The following is a 24,957-nucleotide window of genomic DNA, read 5'->3' as shown; positions in this document are numbered from 1 at the left end:
TTAGAAAAAGCAGAGAAACCAGAGATCAAATTGCCAACAGCTGTTGGATCATAGAAAAACAAGAGAATTCCAGAGAAACATCTAATTCCACTTCACTGACTACACTAAATCCTTTGTGTGGATCACAACAAACTGTGGTATATTCTTAAAGAGATGGGAATACTAGACCACCTTACCTGCCTCCTGAGAAACCTGTATGCAGGTCAAGAAGCAACAGTTAGAACCAGACATGGAACAACAGACTGGTTCCTAATCAGGAAAGAAGTACGTCAAGGCTGTATATTGTCACCCTGCTGTTTTAACTTACATGAAGAGTACATCTTGCAAAATGCCAGGCTGGATGAAGCACAAGCTTGACTCAAGATTGCCAGGAGAAATATCAGTAACCTCAGATATGCAGATGACACCACCCTAATTGCAGAAAGCAAAGAGGAACTAAAGAGCCTCTGGATGAATGTCAAAGAGGACAGTGAAAGAACTGGCTTAAAACTCAATATTCAGAAAACTAAGATCATGGCATCTGGTCCCATCACTTCATGGCAAATAGATGGGGAAACAATGGAAACAGTGACAGATTTTATTTTCTTGGGCTCCAAAATCACTGCAGATGGTGACTGCACCCATGAAATTAAAAGATGTTTGCTCCTTGGAAGAAAAGCTATGACAAATCTACACAGCACATTAAAAAGCAGAGACATTACTTTACTGATAAAGTCCATATAGTCAAAGCTATGGCTTTTCCAGTAGTCATGTATGGTTGTGAGAGTTGGACCATAAAGAAAGCTGAATGAATTGATGCTTTTGAACTATGATGCTGGAGGAGACTCTTAAGAATCCGTTGGACTGCAAGGAGGTCAAACCAGTCAATACTAAAAGAAATCAGTCCTGAATATTCACTGGAAGGATTGATGCTGAAGCTGAAGCTCCAATACTTTGGCCACCTGATGCAAAGAGCCAACTCAATGGAAAAGACCCTGATGCTGGAAAAGATTGAATGCAGGAGGAGAAGGTGATGACAGAGGCTAAGATGGTTAGATGGCATCACCAACTTGATGGACATGAGTTTGAGCGTGCTCTAGGAGTTGGTGATGGACAGGGAAGCCTGGCATCCTGCAGTCCATGGGGTCACAAAGAGTCAGACACGACTGAGTGACTGAACTGAACTGAACTGAGCAGGATGTATCATTGAAATTCAAAGAGTACCACTTGTAGGTTTAAATTTTGACCATCAAATATTAATACATTCCCATTTTTTTAAGAAAATGCACCATATATTAGCCCGAGAAATTTCTCACAACCTTAAATTTATAATCTTATAAACAAAACATAAAGTTAAAGCCAATTAATATTAATGATGCACTTATTATATACATAGCACTATGCTGAGCTCTGTGTGGGATAAAGTAAGACAATGGTTCTACTATCCTTGGACTTTCCTTGCAGTTGTAAAGGGCATCCATGATAAGTTATATTTCAAATTTTACAATTGCTTACTGAAAGAAATTATACCCAGTTTAAGGCAGCAGGAAATATCCTCAAAGGAGGTAAAACTTAAAATAGGCTGAGAAGAGTGGTTAGAATTTACAATCAGTTGAATACAGTGTGTACAGTTGTTATCTATCCTTCATGGAGGAGATAAATGCAGGATCAAAGGCAGTGAGAATATCCAGATAATTTAAATGGCTTCTCCATGGCTTTTTGTATCTTGTTATATAGTTTTACTTAAAATATTCTGATTATTACCCAAATAACTAATCTTCTCAAGTGGATTTCCTGAAAAAATCCTATATATCATGCCTTGTGAGGGAGATGTTGTCTTTAGTTCCAGGGATGATCACAAAAACCTGTTTGTTAAGTGAGCCTGGCCAGTTGATGAGGGCTCACTAGGCAAGCTTCTCAATCAGAGATATCTGAGGGATTTCCAGGGTCATTTCCAACACAAACACCATGCTTACCTTGTTCATCTTGCTCTTAACAGAATTATTTACTCCTCTCTCCCATTTCTAAGGAAAAGTAATTTCCATTTTCCTGCTCAGCTCAATAGCATCCTGTCTTGGAAGTTGAAATTTTCAAAATGTCTTAGTTGGTCCACACTATCTATTTTCCTGTTGCTGTGTTCCTTGGCTACTTCAGTTCCATTCAGGACCAGAGCTTCTTTTTCCCCAAGCCTCATAACCAGTGATGTGTCCTCTGATTCTTACCAGCCTTGACTTTTTCTGACTTCTTGATTCAATAAACTTCTGCTCTGGAAAGGAACTGGCTGGCCCTTATCGGTGGGTGTATTAACTACACTAACATTAAAGCTATCAAGTTTGCCTTATTAATCAGAGTGTCTTTAAGTGTGAATGTCTCCCAGTAGGCATTTATCCTCTTTGGGGGAGGGAAACAATGGAATGGGTTAAAATGCAGGATTGAATTCACCTGGCAGCTCCCTATGAAAACTAAAAAATAACTGCTCAACAGGCTCAGGTATTATATGTTTGAATAATGGGAAATGTTAAACAAAATGTCTGACTCACAGTAGGCACTCAGTAAATATTTAAAGAATTAGTAAATTAATTCCTTTCCTTTCATATGCTTATTGAAACCTTACAAAAACTCTGTTGCCTAGTAACTACTCAATGAAACTGTTCCTGATCACGATAGGATTGTTATTTACAATTTATAAATTATGCTTTCTAAGTATATTTATAAATTATTTGCAAAATGTAGCATTCAACTTTTAACTTCCTATAGCAAATAGCAAGTCAACTGTGAATATTAGACATTTAAAATAGGTTGTGTGTGTGAGTGTGTGGTGTGTTAGTCCCTCAGTCATTTGTGACTCTTTGCAACCCCATGGACTGTAGCCCACCAGGTTCCTCTGTCCATGGAATTAGGTTATTATTCATGTATTCAGGAAATACTACTTAGACACTCTGTCAGGATTCGTGAGGTTATGCTACTATGATAAACAGCCTGAAAACTCAATGGCTTAAAACAATAAATCTTTTACTCACACTATTATTGCATATGCATAACAAGGTTTTGTTGCAGACTCATAAGAGGGTTCTGCTGACTGTGGACACTCACTGACCAGTTTGACAGAGATTTTATCTCACTTTATTCTTCCATGATCGCAGATGCATAGAGAACAGAGACAGTTATAAACCAAATACCAGTTCTTAAAGCAATTTCATGGAATTCCACATGTCACATCTGACAAAATTTTATTGGTCAAAGAAAGTTATATGAATATGGATGAGTTCAATAGACAAAGGTATATAACCCTCCACATTTGTAGTACCATAGGAAACAAATGGGGCCTCCCTTGTAGCTCAGCTGATAAAGAATCCACCTACAATGTGGGAGACCTGGGTTTGATCCCTGGGTTGGGAAGATCCCCTGGAGAAGGGAAAGTCTACCCACTCCAGTATTCTGGCATGGAGAATTCCAAGGACTGCATAGTGTATGGGGTTGCAAAGAGTCAGACAAGACTGAACGACTTTCACTTTCACTTTCTTTCACTTTCAGGAACAAATCCGGATATAAAAAGTATATATAAAAGGTGCTACTGTATTAGAGAAATGCAAATCAAAACCACAATGAGGTATCATTTCACACCAGTCAGAATGGCTGCTATCCAAAAGTCTACAAGCAATAAATGCTGGAGAGGGTGTGGAGAAAAGGGAACCCTCTTACACTGTTGGTGGGAATGCAAACTAGTACAGCCACTATGGAGAACAGTGTGGAGATTCCTTAAAAAACTGGGAATAGAACTGCCATATGACCCAGCAATCCCACTGCTGGGCATATACACCGAGGAAACCAGAATTGAAAGAGACGCGTGTACCCCAATGTTCATCGCAGCACTGTTTACAATAGCCAGGACATGGAAGCAACCTAGATGTCCATCAGCAGACGAATGGATAAGGAAGCTGTGGTACATATACACAATGGAATATTACTCAGCCATTAAAAAAAATACATTTGAATCGGTTCTACTGAGATGGATGAAACTGGAGCCCATTATACAGAGTGAAGTAAGCCAGAAAGAAAAACAACAATACAGTATACTAATGCATATATATGGAATTTGAAAGATGGTAATGATAACCCTATATGCGAGACAGAATAAGAGACACAGATGCATGGAACAATTTTATGGACTCTGAGGGAGAAGGTGAGGGTGGGACGTTCTGGGAGAATAACATTGAAACATGTATATTATCATATGTGAAACAGAACACCATTCCATGTTCGATGCATGAGACAAGGGCTCAGGGCCGGGGCAATGGGATGATCCAGAAGGATGGGATGGGGAGGGAGGTGGGTGGGGGGTCCAGGAAGGGGAACACATGTAAACCCATGGCTGATTCATGTCAATGTATGGCAAAAACTATTGCAATGTTGTGAAGTGATTGGCCCCCAACTAAAATAAATAAATTTATAAAAAAAAAAAAAAAAGGTGCTACTGAAAAGTAACACAGTCTTCTACAAGCATGCAGTAATTTACTTGGTCTGATGCACCAAGTTACAGGTAAACAAGATGAACTTGAGCTATTGCTGATCATTACCACCTTCTGCGAATTTGGAATCACTTTGTTTCTCTGTATCCTCCCCACATGAAAAAATATCTGTTCAATCACTTTTGTAGATAATGATACTGACTATATTTACTTCACAGACATAATCACAAAATAAACAATAATCTTTTACAATGAAGTTGAACAGAGCAAACACTTGGGTTACTAAGGCCTAAGTGTGGAGCTTATCTAGATTTTTTCCTACTCATTCATCCCAACAAGGTTTACTGTAAGAAATTGATATAGGAGACAAACTCTCCTTTTAACTGCCCATGTCATGCCCCTAAGTCCCCTCCATTTTGTTTTCATCCTCTCTACCAGTCTTCCTAAAACTCTAACCAGATCTGGAAGCCTGGAAAATAAAAAGCTTCAATTGCCTTCCTATCTTGCCTGTGGGGATTGTCACTGAAACCAGAGGTGCTAACAAAGAGATGCAAAGTGCTGCGAAGTATCAAGTGCTACATAAATTTAAGAATGACTGTTATGATAAACCCCAAGAAGTGTGTCTCTATTAAGGACAATGAGGATAGAAGAGATTTGGGAGGCAAAACTTGAGGACCCTTCTGATCTGATAGTTGTAAGAGTAAATATATATAGCCTGCTTTTTTCTTAAGTGAAGTGAAATGAAGCAAAAGTCGCTCAGTCGTGTCTGACTCTTTGTTACCCCATGGACTATACAGTCCATGGAAGTCTCCAGGCCAGAATACTGGAGTGGGTAGCCTTTCCAATCTCCAGGGGATCTGTCCAACCCAGGGATCAAACCCAGGTCTCTCGCATTGCAGTTAGATTCTTTACCAGCTAAGCCACAAGGGAAGCCCTTTTCTTAAGTATTAAGTCTAATTGAGTTTTTTCTACTTTTGTTTTAAGTTTAAGCTCCCATTTTCTTTTGGATATGATCCTTTCTATCAAAGGAATCACTTTGTTCTAAATTCCCCCCTAAAATGCCTATCAATTTATGTTGGGACTACAAGCTGGATGGAGCAGCTAGGTTGACCTTACCTCAGTATTCTTGCCTAGAGAATTCCATGGACACTGGAGCCTGGGACTACAGTCCGTGGGATCACGAAGAGTCAGACAGGACTGAGTGAGTAACACTTTCACTTTAGAGCTGTTAATTAGGAAGCCAGACTTGGCTGAAGGCATTATGCTACATTGGGAATACTGTGGGATTTGAAGTTAAGCTGACACACTTCTGAGAACAGATTCTATTCTCACTGAACTTCAGATCTTTTCTTCAAAATGAAGATAATGTCATCCATCTCATATTATCAAAGGAGTAAAAACAAACAAACAAAAAAAAAGGTAATGCAATACCATAGGAAAATGCCTAGCAGAGAGATTCTCCTTCTCTCTGTTGGTGAATTACATGGGCCCTCTTCCTCCTATTTTTTTTCCCCTTGGAGTATGTGATTTGTTTCATCTTTATCTATAGTTCCTGACTTTATATGAAATATAAAAGTTATGATTATCTCAGGAAATGCTTTATTGGGTCTATAAACAGTAGCACTAAATTATAACTGATAATCAGACTCAGGATGTTATCTCTCTCTGAGGTAATTTGAATTTTGAAAGGGGATAAAGTCTTAAAGAATTGATCTCATGTAAGTGCTATACCCTGAGTCTTTTAAAACTTTCAACTTGTGTAACCCTGAACTAATCACTATATATCCTTGCCCATTCTAAGCCTCATTTTTTTTTTTATTTTGTCTTGTTGTTGTTTTTAACTTTAACATGATGAACCAAAACTTTGTTTTCTTTAAAGGTAAATTCTACCTTTAAAGAAAACTACCGTCTGTAGTTTTTATTGTGAAACTTCAAGTAATAATAAAGAATGAAAATAATATTTACCAAATGCAAAACCTGAGCTATGTGCTCTAAACAGTCTTTTAATTCTCAAAGAATTTCTGAGTCATGATTAATTTGCAAATGAGGACCTTGAGGTTTAGCGAGAGCTAAGAGGCTTGCCTCCGTTGACAAGCGGAAGAGACAAACTTTAAACTCACACTCATCTAACTCTCCAAGAACCCACCTGCCAGTGCAAGAGATGCAAGAGACAAGGATTCCATCCCTGGGTCAGGAAGATCACCTGGAGTAGGAAATGACAACCCACTCCAGTATTCTTGCCTAGAAAGTTCCATGGACAGAGGAGCCTGGTGGGCTAGAGTCCATGAAGTCGCAAAGAGTCATACACAACTGAACAAGCACAGGCGTCTAACTCCAAAGACTTTGTTCATTTCACCAGGAAATACTCCCACAATGGGAAAGCCTTTTTGCCACCTTTGAAATTACACCATTAGGGAAGTCACTATTATCAAGACTGTTTTATTGCAGTTGTCTGCACACCATCACTTATAAACTCCTAGAGAGACACATGCATACTTTTAAGTTCCAGCACCTAAGAAAACTGAGGGATCAAGTATGTTTTCAGTTGGGGTTTTCAACAGAATAGAAGACAGAAAGAGGAGGGAGAGGAAGGGAGGAAGATAAGAAAGAATGAAGCAATTATTTCTTACTCATATGAGCTTTAGGGATTTTGCTTTGCTGGGCTGGAGTAACAGCTATCTGAGAGCTATTTATAGATAGCCATTCTCTACTATAAGCAAGATAGTGTGAAATTTATTTTGAAAACTGCTTAAATTTTTTCAACTTTATACCTTCTCCATTAACTTTATGACACCACACACAGGAAGGTATTTTATGCTGAAAGGAATGAGAACCTTTTCCTCTATGCTGTTAGGTTCTGCATTTGAATCATGCAAATTAAACTGGCAAAAGACAGCTTACGAGGAGAAAGGCATACATATTTTATGTACTTGGAGACTCTACAGAAAAGAAGTGAAAACCCAAAGTGGTAGACTGAGAGCTTATCTATCATTTTAAAAAGAGCAACAGGTGGGCGGGACAAGCAGTGAGAGGCTTTGGTGCCCACCAACATGCCCGAGGTGGCACCAACTCAAGAGTGTCCCAAAGGTACCTGGGCTACCTGGAACTGGCAAGGGTTCCCAGGCACCCAAATTTACTGAAAACTTCTGCCATTTGGCCACTGGGGACATGCTAAGGGTCTTCTGGCTCAGATCTGGGAGAAAAGCTGAAGACAGCTGTGGATGCTGGAAACCTGGTGAGTGATAAAACAGTCACGGAGCTCATTGAGAAGAATTGGGAGATCTCTCCACGCAGAAATGGTATTCTTCTAGATGGTTTCCCTCAGACTGTGAGGCAGGCAGAAAGGCTTGGTGACCTCTTGGAGAAGAGGAAAGAGAAGCTTGATTCTGTGATTGAGTTCAGCATCCCAGGCTCTCTGCTGATCCAGAGACTCACGGGAAGGCCCCCACAGTGGCCACACCTACACAAGGAGTTCAACCCCCTAAAGGCGTCCACGAAAGATAGTATCACAGAGGAACCCTTGATCTGCCGACTTGATGATAATAAGAAGGCCTTGAAAGTCCACCCGGAGGCCTACCACACTGAGACCACCCTATTGGTGTAGTAAGACAGAAAAGGGGCTCCACTCTGCCATCCACGCATCCCAGACGCGTGATGTCCTGTTTGCAGCATCCTAGCAGCCTTGTCCAAAGCCACATCCCAGAAACAGAAGGCCAGGCAGAACCACATTGCTGCTCATCACTGCATGGCCTGGTCCCTGCCTGTAGGTGCTGGGCAGAGGGGAGGGTGGTCAGGGTAAGGCTGGAGGGGAGGAGATGGAGGGCGCAAGACGGAAACAGCAGCCGTGCTGCAGCGAAGCAATTTCTTTCACATGAAGCTGGAGTCTTAAAATGTATAGACAAATGCCGCAGTCCAGCTCCAGCGGGTCCAGAGTTCCCTCAGGATGGACGGCGTCAGCGATACGAATGAGAAGACACAGCGAGTCTCAGCGTTTCCAAGTGTCTACTACTTTCATTGTTTTTCAAGACAGCTTTTATATTTTTAGTGGTATATAGAAACAAATGTAAAGTATAGAGTCATACCAATTCAGCTTAAGGGACATACCAATTCAGCTTAATGGGTGTATCTTAATGTGCCTATCAATTTAGCTTAATGGGCCAGCAGTTTCGACCCTCATCGAAGCCATTTACATGTCTTTAGTTACAAAAAGCCTCATTTTGTTTACATCATCTTCTGGCCTGGTGGTCTGCTAACACCTTGTGACTCTCCATTGATAAGGGTTGATCAGTCAGAACACTTTAGTATCGGGAACAACAGGAAAGAATTCATCAACAGGGAGTTTTAAGGTAAAACCTGTTTTGGGTAATTTACTCTATGCCTTGAGCTTAACAGAAAAGAATGTAGTTCCATAAAGTCAAAGAACAGCAAGCTGAAATTCAGCTCTAAGTAAGAATCATCAGTTAAATCAACAATTGTCTTATTATTTGTATTAAAGCTAAACTTCTATTTATATAAATCTCTAACTATTATGCTTTCAATACATTAAGAGTAAAACCATAGTGAGTAAATATAGATTAAGTAACAGTTTCACAAAGCAATATTTTTTACATTTCCTAACAAGCCTTTTTTCCTGCAAAGGGTTTTGTGCCCATAGGGGCTTTCTGTGCGGAGGCTCTCAATGCTGTTTTATTGCTAGAGAGCAGTCATGCGCATTAGCTCCAAAGGCACAGGTACATTTATTAAACAAACCAATATGTTAGCAAAAGGAATTTAGATCAGCATACTCTATATCCCAGATAATTTTATTTGGGGTGCTACCATTCAGGGGCCTTGTTGATTTGAGGTTTCAGAATCATCTATTTTAGAAGGGAATCAGGAAAGGCCTTTTGCCTAAGTCATAGAAAATAAGAAGAGGTTTATTATAGCAAGCATCAGAAAGAGAGATATCATCTTTAAAGTGGGTGCTGAGGCAGCCTCTCGAGAATCCCTGAGGCCTGAGTCACTCTGCTCGTCAGGTCTTCTCCTCATGACTCTGCCGTGGGTGGGGATCTCGTGAGCTGGCTCCCGGCCGACAAAGAGGAAAATTAATTTTTAAAAACACTAATTGGAGGGTATAGGTAGAAACGGAGATGTAGTATTATTTCTAAGGAATCACATTTTCATTTACTCTGGACTGGTGACAATATTTCACAAAGCCAGTGCCCTAAGACTTCAGCTTTTATCAGAGCCTCCTGCGAATCGAGATATGCAGAAAGTCACACTGCCGCCTTGCCGTCCTGTAGCTTGGATCAGGGCGGAAGTTGACTACTAACCCTGGTTCCCCATAGATTAAAATGTCATCTTCACATTTGAAAGGGACACAGAGTGTGTTCCTGGGGACACTGACTCAGCTAATCAAGTTTACTGGCGTCAGGAGGCAGCCCACCTGCCCCCGTGGGTAAGCTCACGGCAACCACCCAGCATGCATCACAGCCCTACACTCTTGCCTTCTTCCATCCACGTCATGCGAAAGGGCCCTTTTTAACAAATGACCAAGTATCCTAAGCAACATCATCCAAAGATCGTCCTTTTCATCCTCAAATCCTGTGACTGACATCACTCAACAGCACTGTGATGTATCATTTTCAAGAAGGTATTTTCTTAACTGTCCAAATGCTGCCTTGTTTGACCCCTAAATCCATAAAGTGTGCTAGAAGTTTGTGTTAAAAAAAAAAACAAAAGAGAGAAAATCAATAAGTTGTGGAAGATGACTAGGAAATGTATGGTAAGTAAGGGTTGTTTAGTAAGAGGTGTCCTACAGACTCATTTCAGTGTAATCTTAGGTCTTCCTGATATGGGAGAGGGAACACTTCTACAAATGGAAATTTATATTACCTTCATAAGGGGAAATTTATGTCCTGCTTTCAGGCGGAAGGGTGGAGGGCAGCAAGCTTGTGTTTGCTGCTTTTCAATCGCCTTCAGCTCAAAATAATCCCTATGTCAAAATGGCATGTTTTTTGGAGGGTGGAATATTGTGATCCCCTTCAATGCCAATAAGGTTTTGGAATATTTAAAGGAATAACAAAGTCTATTAGAAAGTCTAGAGAGGATGGTTATAAGGAAATGCCCTCATTCTCTGTTGGTTGCTATGTTGAGTATACACTTTCTGTATCAAAGTTATTTAAAATAATATATCCTTCAATTTAGCAACCCTACTTCCTGGAATATATTTAGAGGCAATAACTAGATACATGCACAAAACTATGTCTATATATTTGTTAATCAAAGTCAATTTTATAATAGCAATAAACTAGGGGAAAAAACTAAATGTAAATCTACATATGAATGAATAGATAAAGTATTATGGTCAAACTATGAACCAAGTATCTATAATATAGATCTTTATTTATTGGCACGACAGATGTTTTTGTCATATCATTTAATGAAAACATTGGTTATAGAATATATATATATATGTACAGCATGACAATGTAAATTTTACATTAAAAATATCTATGTAATTTTATAGAGAGATATCTATATTCACCAACAACTAACCATGGTAATCTTCAGTTTATTTTACTTTTTAATATTATTTTAGTTTTTCATGATTTATTGGTGTGATTTTTATTATTGGGAGAAAAAGCTATTTTAACTAGGAAAAATATGTTTTGAAATATTAGGAAATATGAAAAAAATTTGATGAATTTTTAATAAAATAAACCTTGGGAGATTTGAGAATAATTGGATTCACAGTAGTCTCCCCTTATCTGCAGGGATTATATTTCAGTACACTCAAACGTTTGCGTGAAACCTCAGATAGTACATAATCCTATGTATACTGTTTTTTGCTATGCAGACATAGCTATGATAAAGTTAATTTATAAATTAGGCACAGTAAGGGATTATCTGAATTACCAGCATCACTGCTCTTATGCTTTGGGACCATTATTAAGTAAAATAAATGTTCCTTAAACAGGAGCACTGTGATCCCACAATGGATCTGATAGGTGAGATGGCTACTAAGTGTCTGCCTCACATATACAGCATGAATATGCCAGACAAAGGAATAACCTCAAGTGGAATGAAGCAGGATGGTGCAAGATTTTATCCAGCTACACAAATTTTTTTTAAATTTAAAATACGAATTGTTTACTTCTGGAATTTTCCATTTAATATTTTCAGACCAAAGTTGATCATAGGTAACTGAAATCATGGAAAACAAATCTGTGAATAACAATGGAATATTGTAAAAAGTTTTGGGCTTCCCAGGTGGCACTAGTGTTAAAGAACCCACCTACCTATGCAGAAGACATAAAAAACATAGTTTTGACCCCTGGATAGGGAAGATCTCCTGGAGGAGGGCATGGCTACCCACTCCAGTATTCTTGCCTGGAGAATCCCAGGGACAGAGGAGCCTGGTGGGCTACAGTCCACGGGGTCACACAGAGTCGGACGGGACTGAAGTGACTTAGCATGCATGTACACGCTGTTAAAAGATTTAGGTATGTTCTCAATATCAACAAGAACTTGAAATGTTGCCACTATATAACCCACAACTCTGAAAAACAGATCAATTTCACAGTACATGTCCATCAATAGTGGGCAGGGTGTCAGAACAATGGGGAAAAATCTTGACCTTCGGCTCCATTCTCTTTTCTAGTGAGTTTGCATGCGCGTGCCTGCTAAGTTGCTTCAGTTGTGTCTGGCTCTTGCGACGATATGGGCTCTAGCCCACCAGGCTCCTCTGTCCATGGGATTCTCCAAGCAAGAATAAGGAGTGGGTCGCCATGCCCTCCTTCAGGGGATCTTCCCAACCCAGGGATAGAAGCCAAGTCTTCTGTGGTTGCTGCCTTGCACATGGATTCTTTACCACTGAGTCACTGGGGAAGCCCTCTAGTAAGTGTATAGAATATCAAAAAAAATCCCATCACATGGGTTAATCAAATGTTTTACTCTTAAATGAAAGTCCAGGAACTTTGCTGGTGGCCCAGTGGTTAAGACTCTGAGCTCCCAGTGCAGAGGACCCGGATTCAATCCATGATCAGAGAACTAACGCCCACATGCTGCAGCTAAGAGTTTGTATGCCACAACTAAAAATCCCGCATCCCACAACTGACCTGGTGCAGCCAAATAAATAAATATTAGAAAAGAGCAAGTTTAATGTAGCGTTTTCCAACATTGCTCTTCAACGAGGATGTGATTTTTATCTTGTGACTCATCTTGAAAAAGTTGATCTCTCTGTGATGACACTGGTGTGAAAAAAATTTACCTGCTCCTTGGGGTTGTAAGTAGGAGATCTGAAAACAACAGCAATAGTGTTAAAAGTCATTCCAAATTTTATTTGTAAAAGTGGATTAAACGTTTCGTGGAACCTCGTCTATAGACCAGCCTATAGGAAGGTTTAGTATTCTCCATGATATTTGTCTGGATCTCAGGAGTTGTCCTAGTGCTTTTTGTCGTTTTATATGTGTGTGTGCGTGCTCAGTCGTGTCTGACTCTTTGTGATCCCATGGACTGTAGCCCGCCAGGCTCCTCTGTCCATGGGATTCTCCAGGCAAGAATATTGGAGTGGGTTGCCATTTCCTACTCAAGGAGATCTTCCTGACCCAGGGTTGGAACTCATGTCTCCTACATCGACAGCTGGGTGCCACCTGGGAAGCCCAGCATCGAAATTCAGGTTAAAGACCCCAAAACAAATGGTCAGACTTAGAAACATTCAATCAGGTTATCTATTTTATTTCTTTTAAACAAAATAAAATCTTTACAAGAATGTTAGCATGAATATCAATATCATACTTCTTAAAGCCACAGAAACTTGAGAGCTGAAAGGCACCATGTGCTCAACATGTGCTCAATCGCTTCAGTCATGACCGACTCTTTGTGACCCCACAGACTGTACCCTTCCAGGCTCTGTGGTCTGTGGGATTTCCCAGGCAAGAATACTGGGTTGCCATGTCCTTCTCCAGGGGATCTTCCCCTCCCAGAATCGAACCCCCGTCTCCTGTGGCTCCTCCACTGGCAGGCAAATTCTTTACCACTGAGCCACCAGGGAGGCCATGGAGAGTGTCAGAAATTTGTAGTGATGCTTGCTTCGGCAGAACATATACTAAAAATTTATAGTAAATGAGACGTCAATATAAAGTGTAAATCTCAGAATAACTTCTTTGCCATTGCACAAGTCCCAGTTATCTTCCACAGTATCCTCTTATTGAGCCACTTTTTCTTAAAATAAGCATTAATAATTTCTGTCCTCACCCTTTACGTCAGCACTTCCAGGATTTCTCGTCCTGGAATCTTACCCTTGCCCATGCCCTCCCCGATGTGGGGTTGAACCATCACAGTGTTGTCAGAGCCAATCTTCCCCTCAATGGTTGTTCCTGTCAAGCTGTTGTTAGCGAAGTGAGTCTGCTTTTCTCTGTCTTCTCCCTTAGTCACTGTGAGATGAAAATAATATGAGACTCTCGCTGGTTTCCATTACTCTGCTTTCTTCATTCTGAAACAATGTATTGTTTTTCTGACATATCGAGCTCCTGTAGAAAGCATATATGCCTATATCTTAAACTTCTTTGGGGTATTTGTTCTTACTGGAGAAGGCAATGGCACCCCACTCCAGTACTCTTGCCTGGAGAATCCCATCGACGGAGGAGCCTGGTAGGCTGCAGTCCACGGGGTCGCGAAGAGTTGGACACGACTGAGCGACTTCACTTTCACTTTTCACTTTCATGCATTGGAGAAGGAAATGGCAACCCACTCCAGTGTTCTTGCCTGGAGAATCCCAGGGATGGAGGAGCCTGGTGGGCTGCCATCTATGGGGTCGCACAGAGTCGGACACGACTGAAGTGACTTAGCAGCAGCAGCAGCTCAGTCATTAAGTTGTGTCTGACTCTCTGTAACCCCATGGTTTGCAGCACATCAGGCTTCCCTGTCCTTCACTATCTCCTGGAGTTTGCACAAATTCATGTCCATTGAGTCAGTGACGCTATCTAACCTATCTTATCCTCTGCCACCCTCTTTTCCTTTTGCCTTCAATTTTTCCCAGCATCAGGATATAATGCAGTTCAATTCTGGGGCATATATTGACTTAAACTAGTTTATTAACCTCATCTATTTTTGTGGAAGGTTTTATATAATTTAACTGATATTTAACTCTCCTTTCCCAAATATTGTTTTAATAGGACAAGAATTTTGGGGGGCAATTTTAAATTGATTCAAAATACTTTACATTTTAATAATTAAACAGTACTTTCCACAAAGTGAATTTAAGATCTTGCCCTAGTCTCTGAAGAAAAATCCTCAGAGGAATTTAATTAAAGATAACCTATTTCCCATATATTACATAAAATTTAATTAAAGAATCAATCTCTGCTTTTGTCTCAAAGGGATTGGGCCAAAAGAATTAAAAACCCGCATATCTAAAAAAAAAAAAAAAATTCTAAAACTTGATGCTTTGTATTCACCAGAAAACTACATTTTTTTTTTCTTCTCTCTCTTTTGATATACGTTATCAAAATAAAACCATGCAGGGCAGTAGACCTTAAGCATATCAATTTCACATTACTATTACAATATCAATACCACGAGGTATTGTTGTTGAGTCCTTTTGTTGTCAATTTAAATATGAAGAAATTGGGCTTCCCTGGTGGCTAGGTGGTAAAGAATCTGCATGCCAATGCAGGAGACACAGGTGTGATCCCCGGTCCAGGAAGATTTCACTTACCGGGGAGCAAGTAAGCCTGTGCCCCGCCACCACTGAGCCTGCGCGCTAGAGGCCGGGAGCGCCCACCGAGCTCCTGCGCCCCGGAGATGCGCTCTGCAGCAAGGGACGCGGCCGCAGCGAGGAGCCGCACACCGCAGAGCGAGCGCAGCCCCTGCCACGGCAACAGAGAAAGCCTGCGCAGCAACGAAGACCCACCACCGCCAAAAACAAACAAGTAGAATGTTTAAAAAATAAATAAATATGAAGAAATCAAGGTCAAATTGGATCGATAAGTTGGCTAAAGCCACCAGTACACACAGCAGAACTAGAGATTCTAATGTAAGACCAGTAATCCTCCCATTACGTCAGTACCCAAGAGAGTCACCTACGATGAGAAATTGGTCTGTAATATTTGTCCGAATGGGACTTCACAGTATATGAGCCAGCCAACAATACGTAGATTCTAACTCACTGTCATCTGAGTTACAAGTTTAATCATCAGATCTCTTGGTCTGTGCCCAACACAGCTTAACTACCTTGAGCTACTTATTCACTCTACTTCTTTATTCCTCTGCCACTTGAATTTCTAAATGTTCAAATACTTTTCGGTTTCTTCTCCCAATATAACCAGCTTTCTAACTCCTTCGTAAATTAAACCTTCAGATGCTGTATCTCATTCTAGTAGCCCTCATCTCCATGCAGTGTTTCTTTCTAAAGAATATACTATCCCTTGCAGTCTTAACCTGACAGTTAACTTGAGTAGGAGGAAAGATGATACTTACTTCTTTAAAATATATACAAATTTCTGCATACTTGAATATGTGCAAGTTCTTAATTTTAATAATTCTTTGAGGGAAATCTTTTATTTTTCCAAAAAACACTTAATTTCATCTTAGTTGTAAGCCAGTGTTCATCATGGTAGGAATATTGGGGAGCTGGAGAGAAAGAAAGCATTGCTCAATACATATGCAAAAGAAGTAAAAGAAAGAAAGGCAGAGGAATACATTTTTCACTTATTGAAAAACATTTTTTGAGAACCTGTGTGAGACACCATGTATTACCTTATAGAACACTTAAAAGAATGCAGATTACTTTCAAAAATATTGTCTAATTCAATATTAATTAATATATTAAAATTTGAATATTTACTAATGAATAAAATATTTTAATGTTACCTTATTAGAGTGTCTAGATTCAAAATTGATACAGGGAAAAAATAAATCTTCACAGATAATGACTAAAGTTTGCAAAAAGTGATTGCTAAAGCTGAGTTCTTGAAACTGGATCCTGGCAAACAATTCTCAGAGGTATAAGGTACAGCTGTGCATTCAAACCTGAAATCACTACATCAGCTAATTTTAGACTATACTTATCAGTAATAATGGTATGTCATTGTTCTCATTTTTTCATTTTATACTACCCATGATTCCTGCTGTGACAGCTAAATTGTTCTCAAATTTACCATAGTCAAAAAAGTTTAAATTACACATGTGTATGATATTGTTTCTAGAACTTAAGAAAATTGATGATGATGATGATGGAGAGCTTACTTCTGACTTTTGACAAGTTTAGATTGAACTACAGCCAAAAAAGATTTTCAAAGTGTATAATAACAGCGCTTTTTAGATATATAAGGAAACAAATTTTATCACATTTCATAAAGTCCTCATTCACTGGGAATAAACTGGATATTAATTATATGTATATATATTTTATGCTACTATTATATTTATTACTCTTTTGAGACTTTTTTAATGAACATAGCAGAATAGTAACCTAAAAGACTCAAATTTCCCATCTTATGTTACATCCAGAGAGGTTAGCCAATACTAGGACTAGTTTCACTCAACTTTGTAAATTTTGGTTAATTACTTGTTTTACTCACCAGCTGCACACTATTTGAGGGTCATATATGTGAAAATAAGAAAATAAAGACAGGATTGTAGATGAGGTCCAACTGATCATGTTTTTCCCCTATCCCATGATATCTCTCATTAAAATCTACTTACTTTATTTGGGCTTATTCAATTGGTAAAAAATCAGAAATAATAATATCTGAGAATTTTACTTACTGTGATTATAAACACATAAAGATTTCCTATTTAATCTTCCCAATAATCCTTACAAATAGGGAATAGTTGTGTTTTTTTTCCACATAAAGAAAACAGAGTCAAAGAAATTATTTGACAAAAGGATAAAGAGCTCAGTTTCAATACTGAGTCTATTTGACTTAAAAATCCATTGTCCTTCCTCACTATTAGTCTAGTTTTGACACGAGAGATCAACCACAAAAGTAGTTCAATAATTTAGATGTGGAAGAAAGTCTGGCTAAACTACACCAGTCAAGTTGGAAAGAGAGAATAAGGGAAGGATGATGGCTCATCATATGGGCTTTCTAAGAATATTTCAGCATGACACAAAGTAGGGTAAGGCTCAATATACCTCAGTGACCTCCCAGAAGTCTGTAACACAATTTGATTCAAGAAATATGGCTGCTAATTATTGTCCTCACCCCACTTTCCAACCCAAATTACAGCCTGACATGTACTCAAAAGCTTGTTGCATATAATAAGACTATTTAAATTCCATAGTGTATATTATTGCTTTTTTTGTTCATTTCAAAACAGTGTTTTAAATAGGCCTATAAAAATGTATACACATTATATAATAGGCTTGCAAAATAAGCAAAGTCCACTATTTTATCATTTATTTCAGGTACGCTTTCAGCAGATTTTCTGAAGTGGAAATTCTTACCTTTTAATTTGTTCTTTTTCTCTCTCTTATTTTTTCTAAACTTATTCTCAATTTCACAAAAACCACCCCTGAATGGTCTATTAAGCCAATAACAATTTATCTTGTAGTGGTTTAAGTCATGTACCTGGTACTGTTTTAGTGCCCAGAGAAACAGAAGAGAGTAAGACATGGTAGTTGCCCACTGGAAACTCAGTCTCTTAGAGAGCCTGGTAAATAAATTCAATACAAGAAGGTGAGGTCCTTGTATAGATTCGCAGATGCACAATGTGGGAGAAAGGAGACAGAAGCCAGTTGCTTCTTATTCCTGTAATCTTTGCTCTTAAAGCTAGAGCTGGCTTTTGACTCTCATGTATTACAACTGCTAAGCTAAATTGACTTTGCACATTAATCTCATCACACCTTCCTAGTTTAAATTATATTAACGGTCTCCCACCATATAAATTAGAACATCTGACCAAGATAGAAGTCTGTATAAATTATGGTCCTTCACTACCTTTCATTTCTCTTTCAGTTCAGTTCAGTCGCTCAGTCGTGTCCGACTCTTTGCAACCCCATGAATCGCAGCACGCCAGGCCTCCCTGTCCATCACCAACTCCCAGAGCTTACCCAAACCCATGTCCATCGAGTCAGTGATGCCATCCAACCATCTCATCCTCTGTCATCCCCTTCTCCTCCTGCCCCCAATCCTTCCCAGCATTAGGGTCTTTTCCAATGAGTCAACTCTTCGCATGAGGTGGCCAAAGTATTGGAGTTTCAGCTTCAACATCAGTCCTTCCAATTGATCTCCTTTAGGATGGACTGATTTGATCTCCTTGCAGTCCAAGGGACTCTCAAGAGTCTTCTCCAACACCACAGTTCAAAAGCATCAATTCTTCAGTGCTCAGCTTTTTTCACCATCCAACTCTCACATCCATACATGACCACTGGAAAAACCATAGCCTTGACTAGACAGACCTTTGTTGGCAAAGCAATGTCTCTGCTTTTAAATATTCTATCTAGGTTGGTCATAACCTTCCTTCCAAGGAGTAAGCGTCTTTTAATTTCATGGCTGCAATCACCATCAGCAGCGATTTTGGAGCCCAAAAAAAAAAAGTCTGACAGTGTTTCCACTGTTTCCCCATCTATTTCCCTTTCTCTTTACACTAAAATAAATACCATCAGTTTTGCCATATCACAAAAATATCTTAAAGACTATTCCTCTTTCTTCTAGCTAACTTGTCGTTAAACTTTCTGATGACTCTTTTTTTCCTAACATCCTCTTAATTTTAGCTCAAGATTTGCATTCTCCAGGAATTCTTCCTGACCCTAGAGCATGATTTCAGTGCACATAACTTGTATTCCCAAAGCAGCATGATTATAAGAATTGTTGAATTAGTTTTCTATGCTGCATAGTAAATTACCACAAAGTTACCAGTTTAAAACAAATTCACATTTATCTAACATTTCCTGTGGATTAGGATTCTGGGCACAGCTAAGTTGCAGGAATACAATCAAGGTGTCAGTAGTCAGTAAGCGCTGGGTTCTCACTGGGAAGGAAGCTCAATGGGGACTTCAAATGCCTACATCTATACTTCAGGTAAAAATGATACCTTTTAAGAGATCAGAGAGTCTACATTCTGAACTTGCTTTTACAGTACAATAAAGAGGTTCAAGTTTGAAATGTAGTTACAGTCAGATAATGTCAGTAGAGTAGATTCAGTTAACACAAGTAATTAATTTCTTTGATTTGGCCTAAAAATGTATACAATAGTAGCTGTGAGGTTAGCTGACTTAAATCTACACCCAGGAAGCAGGACTGAACACCTTGGCTCCAGGGATTTCATTCACAGCTGGTGAGACCACTTGAAAAACTTTCATAGTTCTGAATGAATCAGATCATTGACTATAATTTATGATAGATACACTAGGTTCTCTCCTCTCATGACTGACCCAATGGACACAGCCGTGACACAGCAGTAATGCCTCCGTTTCTTCAGGTGAAGCTCACTCAGGCATGCAGCACAAAGTAGTCCAGGACCAAGCAAGTACGTTGTGATGCACATGCACAGTGCCGTAAATGATCTCAGCTGTTACATAGCCATTGTTTACAAAAGGTGGGGTAAGAGAGTGTAAACACGCCATCTTGTCTAAAATTGCTCTTTGTCTACAGTCAGCTAGGAGCTATCTTTTGTCCTTCAAAATTCTCTATCAAGGTAACTAACTCATAAATGGGAATATCTAGCCATGGTGACAGGCATAATAATGAGGAATAGGAAGGTGGACGGAGGTAATAATGCATTCTTCCTGGTTAGTCATCAGTCATTAGTTGATAACTATTGATTGAGTATGTAAATGGTAAAAAATGATAAAAAAAATAATTGTCCAATGTGTTCAGAAAGGATTACTCTACTCTCTGTCTACAACATAGCATCAAAAAAGAAAAAAAAAACATCTTTTCATAAACAACAGTAATAATACCATGCATTTACTGAACAATTACTGGACATATTCAGAGTTAATCAGACATTATCTACTTTAGTTCTCCTTACTAATTATGAGGTATTTTTTAATGCAAATTTATAGATTAAGTTTAATGATTATTATGACATTTTTGCTCACCAGCCTACCTCCTTCATTCCTCAGGTTGACAGCAGCCACTGGAACACAATTTTCATTCCTGGTATGACCTCATGGATCAATTGAACCTTGTTCTCAAACAATTGTGAATTATTGTGATTATGATTTTGACTTGTTTGGTGGTTAGCTGGAAGATTCAGTCTGAGATTTGCTTTTGTTTGCAAACCCTTGGAACTCTGTCAGTGCTAGAACGGCCTTTTGGTAAGAACTTTTCAAAAATATTTAAAAGCATATATTATTACAGCCACCTGTGTCAAGGCAGAGAAGATAGGGCAAGATATTCTAAGACAGGACTAAAAGACTGAGGAAAATGAGGAAGAAGATACATGGGGGAATGAGGGCTTTCTGCATCTACTAAGGAATCAGAGAGCAACATCATGCTCAGGAATGAATTTAGGCCTGTAAAAGTCCTCAAGGGATATTTGACTCAACTTCTGGCTGATATATTATCACTGAATAAGCAGAAGAAAAAGGCTGAGGCAGAGTTATAACCATCCTGGCTAAGCATTAGAGTGCTATAACTCAGAACCAATCTACAAAGAATGAGAGTAGTTTTTGCTTTATTTGTTTTTCTTTTTGGCTTCAGGAGTTTAAAGAAATCTCTGTCAGGCCATTGGCTGACTGCTAAGCTAATGGACTGGAGACTCAGTAACATCACGACAGGAAATACTGTCTTGGAAAATAGTTTGGAGAAGTCACTGAGAATTCTGGATGACATCAGACAAAAAAAGCAACAGAGCAAATTTGCTGGGAGTGGGTGGAGAAAAGAGGATCTGAATTTTAGTTATCACATTGTAATATTCAAATTCTCCAGTTTAAAAACAAAATAATTATGAGACAAGGACAATAGAGCTCATTAACAAGAATCAAAGATATTTCAGAAACCATTCTCAAAGAAGCAGAGGCATTGGAGTTACAACTGTCTTAAATATGCTCAAAGAGCTAAAGAAAACCATGGACAAAAATCAAAGGAAAATAGGAAAACTATTACAGAACGTACTAATCTTTATCACTAATAGAGAATGTCAATTTGTTGTATGGTTGCTAGGTTGATTCCCAGCACTTTTGTGATTCCATGGAACGTAGCCTGCCAGGCTCCTCTGTCCATGAGATTTCCCAGTCAAGAATACTGACATGGCTTGCCATTTCCTTGTCCAAGGGATCTTCCCAACCTAAGGATCAAACCCAGGTCACCTACATTGGCAGGAAGATTCTTTACCACTGAGACAACCAGAGAAGAATATCAATGAAGACCTAGAAATTATAAAAAAGAACCAAATAAATATGCTAGAGTTGAGACATACAAGACTGAAATGAAAATGTCATTACAAGAGCCCACAAAGAACTAAACAGACATTTCTCCAAAGAAGACATACAGATGGCTAACAAACACATGAAAAGATGCTCAACATAACTCATTATTAGAGAAATGCAAATCAAAACCACAATGAGGTACCATTTCACACCAGTCAGAATGGCTGCTATCCAAAAGTCTACAAGCAATAAATGCTGGAGAGGGTGTGGAGAAAAGGGAACGCTCTTACACTGTTGGTGGGAATGCAAACTAGTACAGCCACTATGGAGAATAGTGTGGAGATTCCTTAAAAAACTGGGAATAGAACTGCCCTATGACCCAGCAATCCCACTGCTGGGCATACACACCGAGGAAACCAGAATTGAAAGAGACGCGTGTACCCCAGTGTTCATTGCAGTACTCTTTATAATAGCCAGGACATGGAAGCAACCTAGATGTCCATCAGCAGACGAATGGATAAGGAAGCGGTGGTACATATACACAATGGAATATTACTCAGCCATTAAAAAAAATACATTTGAATCGGTTCTATTGAGATGGATGAAACTGGAGCCCATTATACAGAGTGAAGTAAGCCAGAAAGAAAAACACCAATACAGTATACTAATGCATATATATGGAATTTGAAAGATGTTAACGATAACCCTATATGCGAGACAGAATAAGAGACACAGATGCATAGAACAGTCTTATGGACTCTGAGGGAGAAGGTGAGGGTGGGACATTCTGGGAGAATAGCGTTGAAACATGTATATTATCATATGTGAAACAGAACACCGTTCCATGTTGGATGCATGAGACAAATGCTCAGGGCTGGGGCAATGGGATGACCCAGAGGGATGGGATGGGGAGTGAGGTGGGAGGGGAGTCCAGGAAGGGCAACACATGTAAACCCATGGCTGATTCATGTCAATGTATGGCAAAAACTACTACAATATTGTAAAGTAATTAGCCCCCAACTAAAATAAATAAATTTATTTTTTTTAAATTAATAAAATAAAACAAACAAACAAAAAAAGCAAGAGCCCAGTAATAGATTTGGGCAGGCAAAAGAATCAACAAACTTGAGGATAGGTCAACTGAAACTCTCTAGACTGAGGAGAAGAAAGATAAAAGAATGAAGACAAATGGATAGTTAAAAGGAAATGGGAATGAAATCAAAATGATACACCAGAAAAAGTCAGTTAGAAAAGCAAAAAGCATTAATGAAAATTCAGGAACAAAATAAGATATAAAAAAGCGGATAGAAAAATGATAGAAGTCCTCTCTTATTAGTATTACTATAAATATACATTGAAACACAATTCAATGCACTAAAAAGCAGAATAGGACTATTGTTAAATATTTTCTCTGAAGATATTCAAATATCCAACAAGCCCATAAAAAGAGGCCCAACATCCTTAGTCATTAAGCAAATGCAAATCAAAACCATAATAGGATACCACTTCACACCCAGTAGGACAACTACAAAAATATGGGAAATAGCAAGCATTAGTGAGAATACAGAAAAACTGGAACTTTTTTTGCTACTGGTGGGAATGTAAAATTGTGCAGCTATTGCAGAAAACAGTTTAGTCTTTCCTATTTAAACTAAGAATTACCTTGTGTTCCAGCAATTTCACTTCTGAGTGTGTACCCAAGAGAAATGAAAACAGGTGTTCAAACAAAAACTTGCACATGAATGTTCATAGCAGCACAATAGCCAAATCAAGGAAATGACCCAAAGGTCCATCAACTGATTAATGAATATGCCAAACATGGGATATTCGGATAATGGAATATCATTCAGCCATAAAAAGGAATGAAATACCGATATATATTACAGCATGAATGAACCTTGAAAACATTAGGCTAAGTGAAAGAAACCAGATGCAAAAGCCAACATGTATGATTCCGTTTATATAAATATTAACAATAAGCAAATCCATAGAGACAGGAAGCAGATTAGTGGTTGTGAAGGCTTGGAGGTAGAAGGTATTGAAGAGGAATGCTAAATATATATGAAGTTTCCTACTGGAGTGATGAAAAAATATTCTGGAACTAAATAGTAGTGATAGTTGTACAACTTTGTAAATGTGCTATCACTAAAGTTGAATTACACCATATTTTAACACCTTAAAAAAGTTGAAACACATTAAAAGAAAGAGCAATATAAACAATTTGATAGTTTCTTAGAGGAAGACAGCATGGAGATATTACAGACTCAGAAAAATAATACAGAATCAAGCCTTATTACTTATTAGTTGCTATCATTTATTAATAAATATTTTATGGAGATTAAGTAAAACAAAAACATATGAAAATCTACCAATGTAGAACTTTACCCGTGGAAAGTTTTCTATACCTATTCATTGAATCTAAACTTCCTTAAAGATATATATTTTGGTGTTACCGCTTTGGGGGCATTTTTGTATAATTATCCAGTTATTTAATAGAGCTGTTATAGATGTCCAGAGTCAGACTGATATTGCCCAAGTTTAAATCTGGGTTCTTTTATTCAGTAACCTTCAGACATTTGCTTTACCTCTCTCTGCCTCAGTTTTCTCATTTATAAAATGGGGATAATCATAGCATTTTACCTTCAAAGGAATGAGAATGAGTATATGTTTGACAAAGTTGTCACACAATACTAGGCTCTAAAATCAGCCCTCAACAGATGTTTTTTTTATCACCATCATCATCATCATTACAAAGATTGACTATTCTACTGTTAAGTCTCACTCCATATTTATAAAAAGAAAGAAAATGGTTCACACTTTAAAAAATTTTGTATTGGAGTATAGTTGGTCTACAGTGGTGTGTTAGTTTCAGGTGTACAGCAGAGTGATTCAGTTTTATATATATATATATATGTGTTTGTGTGTGTGTGTGTACATATATATCTTTTTTTTAGATTATTTTCCATTATATATATATATATATATATATGTCAGCAGGGAATCCCTATATATTACTAGAAGATATTGAATATAGTTCCCTGTGCTATACTGTCAATCTTGTTTTTACTTTTAATATATTAGTGTGTATCTGTTAAACCCAACCTTCTAATTTATCCTTCCCTACCCCCTCTTACCTTTTGGGTAGCCATAAGATTGTGTTCTATGTCTGTAATTCACACCTTGACTGGGAAGGTAGATTATCTCAAC

At 38.5% G+C, this 24,957-nt stretch overlaps 1 pseudogene; it reads left to right on the top strand.

The window, feature by feature from the left end:
• Nucleotides 1–5,085: 5,085 nt before the first annotated feature.
• On the top strand, nt 5,086–16,689 carry LOC145522449 (adenylate kinase 2, mitochondrial-like; annotated as a pseudogene).
• The last annotated feature ends 8,268 nt before the right edge of the window (nt 16,690–24,957 follow it).

Source organism: Giraffa tippelskirchi, chromosome 10 (genome assembly GCF_054371585.1).
Source record: "Giraffa tippelskirchi isolate mGirTip1 chromosome 10, T2T-mGirTip1v1.2.pri, whole genome shotgun sequence".
Lineage (NCBI taxonomy): Eukaryota > Metazoa > Chordata > Mammalia > Artiodactyla > Giraffidae > Giraffa > Giraffa tippelskirchi.
Note: the sequence above shows the minus strand (reverse complement) of the source record. Positions and strands in the feature narration are given on the sequence as shown.